Here is a 7,500-nt window from a genome sequence, read left to right as displayed (position 1 = left end):
ACAATCCCCAACCATACACCCGGACCCGGGTTGGGGGGGTTTCAAGCGGTGGATGATCTGGACCAGAAATCGACCCCGCGGCTGGTACACGACGCACGCCACCATGCTGGCGAGGAATGCACAGACACCGGCCAGACAGCGGCCAGAACCTCCGAACTGAACCAAAAAAAAACGGTTCAAATTTCCGCGCGATCCGAATGTTTTCATTTTTTCGATCGGTTTCGGTTCGGGGATTAGATGATTTATCGTTTGCGCTGAGAACGGGGCGAGGGAACGGCGAGGGGGTAGGGGATTGGTTCCTCCTCCTCCTCGAAATGAATTGTTTAATTACAATCCCAAATCCCATCGCGATCGATTCAACATCAGACGTCGGATCCTAATTGCCCGAAGGGATCCTTCCTTTTGCCTCTCATTATTTGTCCTCATCGCGGGATCGAAGCGTGAAACCATTTTTCTTCGTGTCCTTAAGAGACTCCACGCACACAACATTCTCACTGTCTGCGTTGATGTTGGACGTGGTACGCACCTCCAGAAAAAAAGGAAAGGGAATATAGATTATGAAATTATCCTATTAGAGCAATTAAGGTTCTCGCTCTCGACCAACGCTCGACACTCTCTCTAAAAGCACTGGCGACAGGGACCCGGCGGCCGTGACCGTCGTCGTCTTCGGTCGTGGGCAGAAGGTTTATGTGGACGCTTCTATCAATAATTATCACCAACCGTCGAAGACCCCGGACCGGGGACCGATCACAGTGTGTACCATTCTTGGAGACACATTCTTCGCCATGTTCCTCATGGGATGTCTCAGGGACCTTAAAAGGCTAATAGAGACACATACGGGTCGACCGGGCATCCGGTTGGCCGCCCAGTAGTGCTTGATTGGCTCGTGAGTCATCGTAGGCCGCGTGAGTTATCGCGAGCGCACCGAGAAGCCCATCGGTAAGGTCCCGCCTGTCCCGGGGAAGACGAAAACGTGAGAGGAATACCAGAAAAAAACTGAGGGAAGCAACATCTCCCGAGATCACGCACTAAGAGATGCAGTAGGTTACTTCTTGTGGCCGCCTGGCACGGGACCTATAGAGCGGCCACAGATTGCGTGGGAAGAGCGTGGATTACCCTCTTCTTCTTCTTCTGCTTCTGATGCTTCTGCTTCTACTGCTTCTGCTTCTATACTTGTTCGCGTCCATGTCTGGCGAGGAAAGAATCTTCAAATCTTTCAACTTTTGGACCAGATACCTCCACCTCCCTTTTGGTATCACCGGCGTAGGCCAAGCATCCGAAAGCGAGAGAGAGAGAGAGAGACGAGCAGAAGAGAAAATGGAAATTTTGAAATCCAATCTTTTCCCGCTGGTCCGGGTACCGGGGGCCCGGTGTTTTTGGCCTCTGCGCCTTGTGCCGTCGTTTCGTTTGTAAGATTCTTGTGTTCGGTTCTCTTCTCCTCCTTCACTCCGGTTCTCTTCTGCCACAAGAAGCGACCTGACGGACTGACACGCACACACACGCACGTACGTAATCACGCAGCAGCCTGCGGGCCAGGTTGAAGATCGGAGGAGACTCGGCCCCGCCGCCGGATGATGCCGACGCATAAAATGTGGTATTAAATGACGCCACGGATTCCGCACAGGTATTCTCCCCCCAGAGAGAGAGAGAGAGACAGAAGGTGGTTGTTGGGTCAGTTTTCCAGTTCCAGTTCGTACAAATTAATTCGTGCGTTTCTCGCTGGCCAGGGCTGCTATGCTAGGGCTGCTGGCATGCTGCTGTTGGCCGCCGCCTGGCACCGGCAGCAGCAGCAGTGGCAGCACTACTACCGGCAGCCGACGGCAGCGGCGGCATGAAGGATAATGTTTCACAAGCTGTCAAGTGGTTTTGCCAAAACAGAGACAACGACGTGTTGCTGGGAATGGAACCGAACAGAACACGCCGCTGGTGCGGCCTCGGCAGTTCGGATTGCGCCTCGTCGTCGTCGTGGTCTTGATGATGAAATCTGATGTGAAATGTTGTTGGTAAATATTTGGAACCGCTTAATCGAGCGTTCAGCTCCATGGCCACGGCGGCGGCGGCGGCACCTGGCCTAAAGGGATTCGCCAGCGCCACAAACAACTTCCCTTTTTCGATCGATGGCGTGTCGCAGCAGCAGCAATGGAGAAAGATCCGGAAGCTCAGATCCTGGACAGGTTTAAACAAGAACAAATGCGGCATTCAAATTCGCGGGACTATCAAATGGCTCTGGGGGTTTGCTTTGCGTCAAAAGACCAGGCCGGTAAGCTGCGCCACCGAAGCAATCCCACAGAGATTCCCGCTTCCGTTTACAGATTCCGTCCACAAAGAGTGAGGTTAGGATCACGACGTGGTGTCCCATTTTTGCTGCTCACTCCCGACGCTGGTTGACAGCTGCTTAATGGCGTGAAACGGGAACACACCCCGTGAAAAGCCCCGCGTGATGATCGCATGTTCAAGATGGCGTCATTTACGATCGATCAAATCTCATCATCCTTCGTGCGCGCGCCCGTGCCCTCGGTCTCATCTTCCCGGAGAAGATCCGACCTGAAAAAAAGGCCCAAAAAATTGATTTATCTCCTCTGCCAGCTGTGCCCAGTGCGAGGAGGGGGAACGTGTTTAACGATCGCTTTTTGCCGATCGGCCCTTCGCGTGCAATATTTACACACACCGAGGAGGGCGGCGGCCTCACACCTCGTCGATCGTCCCTCGAAGATCAGTGCAAACAGATACAGTTCCCCCGAGTGACTAGACAGCAAATCGAGGTAAAACAAACACCAGTGTGGTCATCGCGGGCAGGGGGCTGCTGATGATGATCGAGAGATCGAGGCAAAAATCCCTCTTGTCAATTTGGGGTTCGATTTTATGACCTTTTATGGTCGACGCGGTAGATCCCGGGTGTTCCGGGAAGGACGACCCAGATGCTGCAGAAGGTGGAAAGAACAAAAAAAAACCAACAACAAGTTCGCTTCCAACATTTGGAAAGGGGCCTTACGAGAGCGCGTTGCACAAATCCCGGGGCACGACGACGATTGGAACACCTTTTTCGGTCTAAACCGTAACATGATCTAGCTCTATATGTTTTACAAAATGCTGCGAACGCATGAGGAAGGGAGAGCTATGGAGGGGAAACAAACTCCCGAATTGCTTCCCGCTGCTCGTATATCACACGGTTGGTCATTGAGACGAGAAACAAGACAGCGGATTGGTGTAATGTCAATCCACTTCAAGAGCAGACTTCCTTCTCCTTCTGCTAGCTCGGAGGAGAAGCTTACTAATAGCTCTAGCCGCTTACCCACTTGACGACGAACCAAACCACCGTAAATCCCACGTCCAACCCAAGTCCAAGCTCTGAGAGCGCAGGGAGCAAAAGGAAGTGCATGATTTATGCTTTTCCAAAAACATTCTCCCGATCTTCCGCAGTAGTGCAGCTACCGAGCTACTTAGAACAGAACCGCGCGATGAGCTGCATGAAACAAGAGCCAGAGAGAGAGAGACGGCGACCATATGTTGCTGCATGCCGTGTGTCGTGTGCATGCCGCCGCCAAACGCATCTCGATCACGTTGCAGCAGCCGTTGTTGGTCTGTGGAAAGCGGATCGAAGATCGTGTAAATATTTACAACCACTTCCTTTCGTTACGCAGGCGCGCAGGCGGCGGTGGAAAAGAGGATCGAAGTTAAATTGAATCCAGACGGCATCATGACGACGACGACGATCATCATCATGATGATCATGAGGATGCTGACGACGACCACGATGACGAACAAGAAGAAGAAGACGTACGGTGCCACGGTCGATCGCCAGCGATCGTTTGGGCGATCGTAAAAACGCACTTCTAACGACTTCTGTCACATTCTGATCGCTGATGGCGACCATTTGTCGCGATGAGAAGAGAAGGATGTGCCGCCCGCCCGCCCATCCGGCCACCAACCGGCCGGCCGGCCTGCCGTGGAGTCATGAGCCGCGACCACGAATTTACGATTCGCCCTCCCTGTATGGCGTCGTCGTCGTCGTGCGCTCGTTGTGCGTTATGAGTAATGGCCGGCAATAGGATGGCTCTATGCGTGACATTAGAGAGAGAGCGGCAAACATCACAGCAACAGCACGTCAATGGGGACACACACACACCGCATTCGATTTTCTGGTTCTGTGCCGATCGACAAGCCGCGTTTTGGGGAAGAAGAATCGATCCCCGCGGGTGATCGTCGGTGTCGAATTAATTAACAACTCCCCTGGGAGGGGGTGGTGGCACACACACACAGTGGGTGCCCATCATCAGCCAGTCAGCGGCCGGTGGTGTGTAAAAGGCCGGCCGGACGCCGTTGACGGTTTTTGGCCGGCAAAATCTGTCAACCATCAGCTGACAGCCGCAGGGAAGAGAGCAAGAGAGAACACCGCGTCTTGACAAAATGGACGACGATGGGGCCCATAAGACATCTATTTTTAATAATCCATAACTAGACTGATGCTGTCGAAAGGTGTGGCGGCGGCGCGTCTCGAGGACAACACAAAACACCGAACGTTCCGACCGTCCGTTCGTTGTGTCGTGGGGGGTTGGCGATGGATATTTACGTGCCAACAGCTGCGCCCCACGCAACGCGCGGTCACAAATTAGCAGCGCGCGACTTTCTGGGTCTCAAGGTCCCTCTCTCCTCTCGATGATGGTCGACAAATTCCAGGCAAATTTCTAATAAATATTATCAGGACCACGAGCTAAGGCCAGGGCCAGTTCGGGCGCAATAATAATGATTGGCTAGAGTTTATGGTGATGACATCAGCCTCAGTTCTCTCTCCTCTAGCCCCTTCCTTTCCGGCAGATAGCTGCGACAATATAGCACTGTCTGTCCGTATGTGTGTCTCTTCTTCACCAGAAATGGAACGGGAATTTCAATCACGATTTCCATAAATTTCACATCATGGCCGCGCGCACACAGGACACGACGTGCTTGCTAGACGATGCAATGCTCTCGAGTGCCACACACCACACCAATGGGTCTCCAATGGGCCAACTGTTGAGCTAACTCCCTCTCCCGGTGGAGAACCGGTACGGGCACCGGCGCGATGGCCACGATGATGATCGGTGGGAGCTAATTTTCCTATGATTCATCACATTTTTCATCTTTCTCTGCTTTTCTCAACGTCTGCAGAAGGCACTTTCGTGGTCATGCATCACACACACGCACGCACTCGCAGCACTTTTGAGCAGCACACACCAAGAGCCAAGATCAAGTTCTTGAGGCACCGTTATGAACTGGGGGGGAAGCAGCAGCCCCATCATTTGCCTTTCAATTCGCTGCTGCTGTTGTTGGTGTTGTTGTTGGGTGCAGTTTATGTTGCAGCATGATCCCTCTTCTTGCCACTCCCCTCTCCCCCCTGTTGGCTCTAATTCAATTCCATTCCATGCACTTATGGGTTCGCCCCCGGGAACGCCAATTTTCGGAACATTCCCAGCCAACCAGCCAGCACTCGAGAACACATGAGGAGCCTTCCGATGTTTTCAAAACAATCCCACGACCAGCAGCAGCAGACACAACATCGTTCCAGAGCCCAGCAGTTAGAAGGGTTTTCGGGCACGGTAACAACAATGACCTTCTCCTCGTTCGCCAGAGGATGGACCAGAGGATGGCTGGAGGGGAGGAGCTCATCATAAACTCGGTTTTTATCTTCTCCCGAAATAAACGAACCAAATAAAACCTATTAAGGCACTCTCTCTAAGCGGCACGCCGCGCGCGGAACCGGACATGACCCCACAACCAACCGGTCGCGCGCGTCAACCCGTGCGCGTGTGTGTGTGTGTGTGTGTAGGTCGCTTTATGTTGTTAAGTTCTTCTTTTGCGCTTCCTGGCTGGTGTTTTTCCCCCGGTTTCACAATCACATCACACGGTGGCCAGCAGCCAGAATATCACAAAATCAAAGCACAAACCCCACAGCCACCGAACCCGAAGCCCAGCTGCTCTTTGTTATATGGCGAGGCGCTTTATGGCACCGGACGATGGCCACCGTGCACCAGATTCGGATTGTTTGTGTCTTGATTTAACGGGGCATCCACGAATCCGGACCAGGCCAGCCACAGCCCCCAGGCCAGCGTTCTCTTTGTGCGCGATGAAACAATGACGGAATTACCGGTCCTAGGGAATGACTAACGTGGCCACGCAGCTGGGTTCGCGCACAACCACGCAACGCAACACACACACACGCTTCTCGCTTGTCTCCGGCGGTTCTTATCAGCATCACGACATGATCGAGTGGCTTTAAACAGCGACCGCAGAACGATCGATCAGCAGCCGCACTGCTACACTTACTTAGCAATTATCATCATCAGCATCATCATCGTTACAGCAACATCATCGGCAGCAACTACAGGAAGACGGCAAACGGCGTTGACCATCGGTTGTGTGTTTGCGCACCGGATGCACTATGGACCAGAGCACCCTCAGCATAAACGGACGCACACTCGCGATCAGACAGATTTACGCTCTTTGCGCCTCATCAATCACTGACACAACATTGACACTTGGCGTTGGCCGTTTCCTTCTTCAAGACACACCACCAAGCACACGTTACACACGTTTGGCGCTTTGCTTCGATTTTCACTTGGCCACTTCGGGGCCACGGGGCCTTTTTCAATTGCAGCCCACCTCCAGCACTACCATCATCTTTTTTTATGTAATACACACACGCACACGCACTAGGGGCTTTCTCGTTTCGCTTCAACGGCGTCGCACACACGCGGCAATCCTTCACTTGGCTGGTTTCACCTGGGCTGGCAACCGGTAATGCAATTGCTGCACCACCCCTCGTCGGGGACACGAAACACGAAAATGGAACGACAAAAAAGCAAGAACCGGACGACACTCGCACTCGACGACAGTGAATTCTGAGAAATTTTCAGCCCCGGAGTTTTGAAAGAAGTTTCGCTTCACTGTTATTACAGGTCACACTAAAAATTACTTTGGCTGGCTGTTTATTGAACACCGGGCGCGGGAACACGGTTTTTAGATAACGCGCGACGGCTACAAAACAAACAAACGAACGAACGAACGACAAACAAACGAACGTCCAACCCCGTCAACGTTCCGAGAATGAATGAAAATTAAAATGAACTTGCGCCGCAAAGAGGCGGCGAACGGAACGGAATGAATTTGTGTGAAGAAAAGGAAAAGAAAGAGAAGAGCAAGAATAACCGGGCAATGAATCGTGAAACCTGATCTCTATAGTGATCGAAGCATAACAACATAGCAACGCAGGGGGAAGCATGTGAAATGAATTCCAGGGAAGATGAAGCTAAGCGCGTGGTGCTGCGCTGACAGCACACGCAGTGACAGCACCCGATGCTGGCAGCTTAAGCCAGAAGCCATTCATTGCTAGGAACGGTGGTGGGGGAATGTATGCTGTGTGCGTGAATGCGGCTTAAGTCATCCCCTCCACTGTTTTGAGCGCGTTGCGCTTGCGCGATGAACTCGCTCGCTCTATGCGCTGTTAGTGAAAGAAAGATAGAATAT

At 52.5% G+C, this 7,500-nt stretch overlaps 1 protein-coding gene across 1 annotated transcript in view; it reads right to left on the bottom strand.

Moving 5' to 3' along the window:
- LOC125957587 (MOXD1 homolog 2-like) overlaps positions 1-7,068 on the bottom strand; it is a 29,604-nt gene extending 22,536 nt beyond the window's left edge. Inside the window, exon 1 of the mRNA XM_049690383.1 lies at positions 6,301-7,068. The gene's annotated coding sequence lies outside the window, so the exon portion shown is untranslated. The remainder of the gene's footprint in view (positions 1-6,300) is intronic.
- Positions 7,069-7,500: the final 432 nt, after the last annotated feature.

This window comes from Anopheles darlingi, chromosome 3 (genome assembly GCF_943734745.1).
Source record: "Anopheles darlingi chromosome 3, idAnoDarlMG_H_01, whole genome shotgun sequence".
NCBI classification, from domain to species: domain Eukaryota; kingdom Metazoa; phylum Arthropoda; class Insecta; order Diptera; family Culicidae; genus Anopheles; species Anopheles darlingi.
Note: the sequence above shows the minus strand (reverse complement) of the source record. Positions and strands in the feature narration are given on the sequence as shown.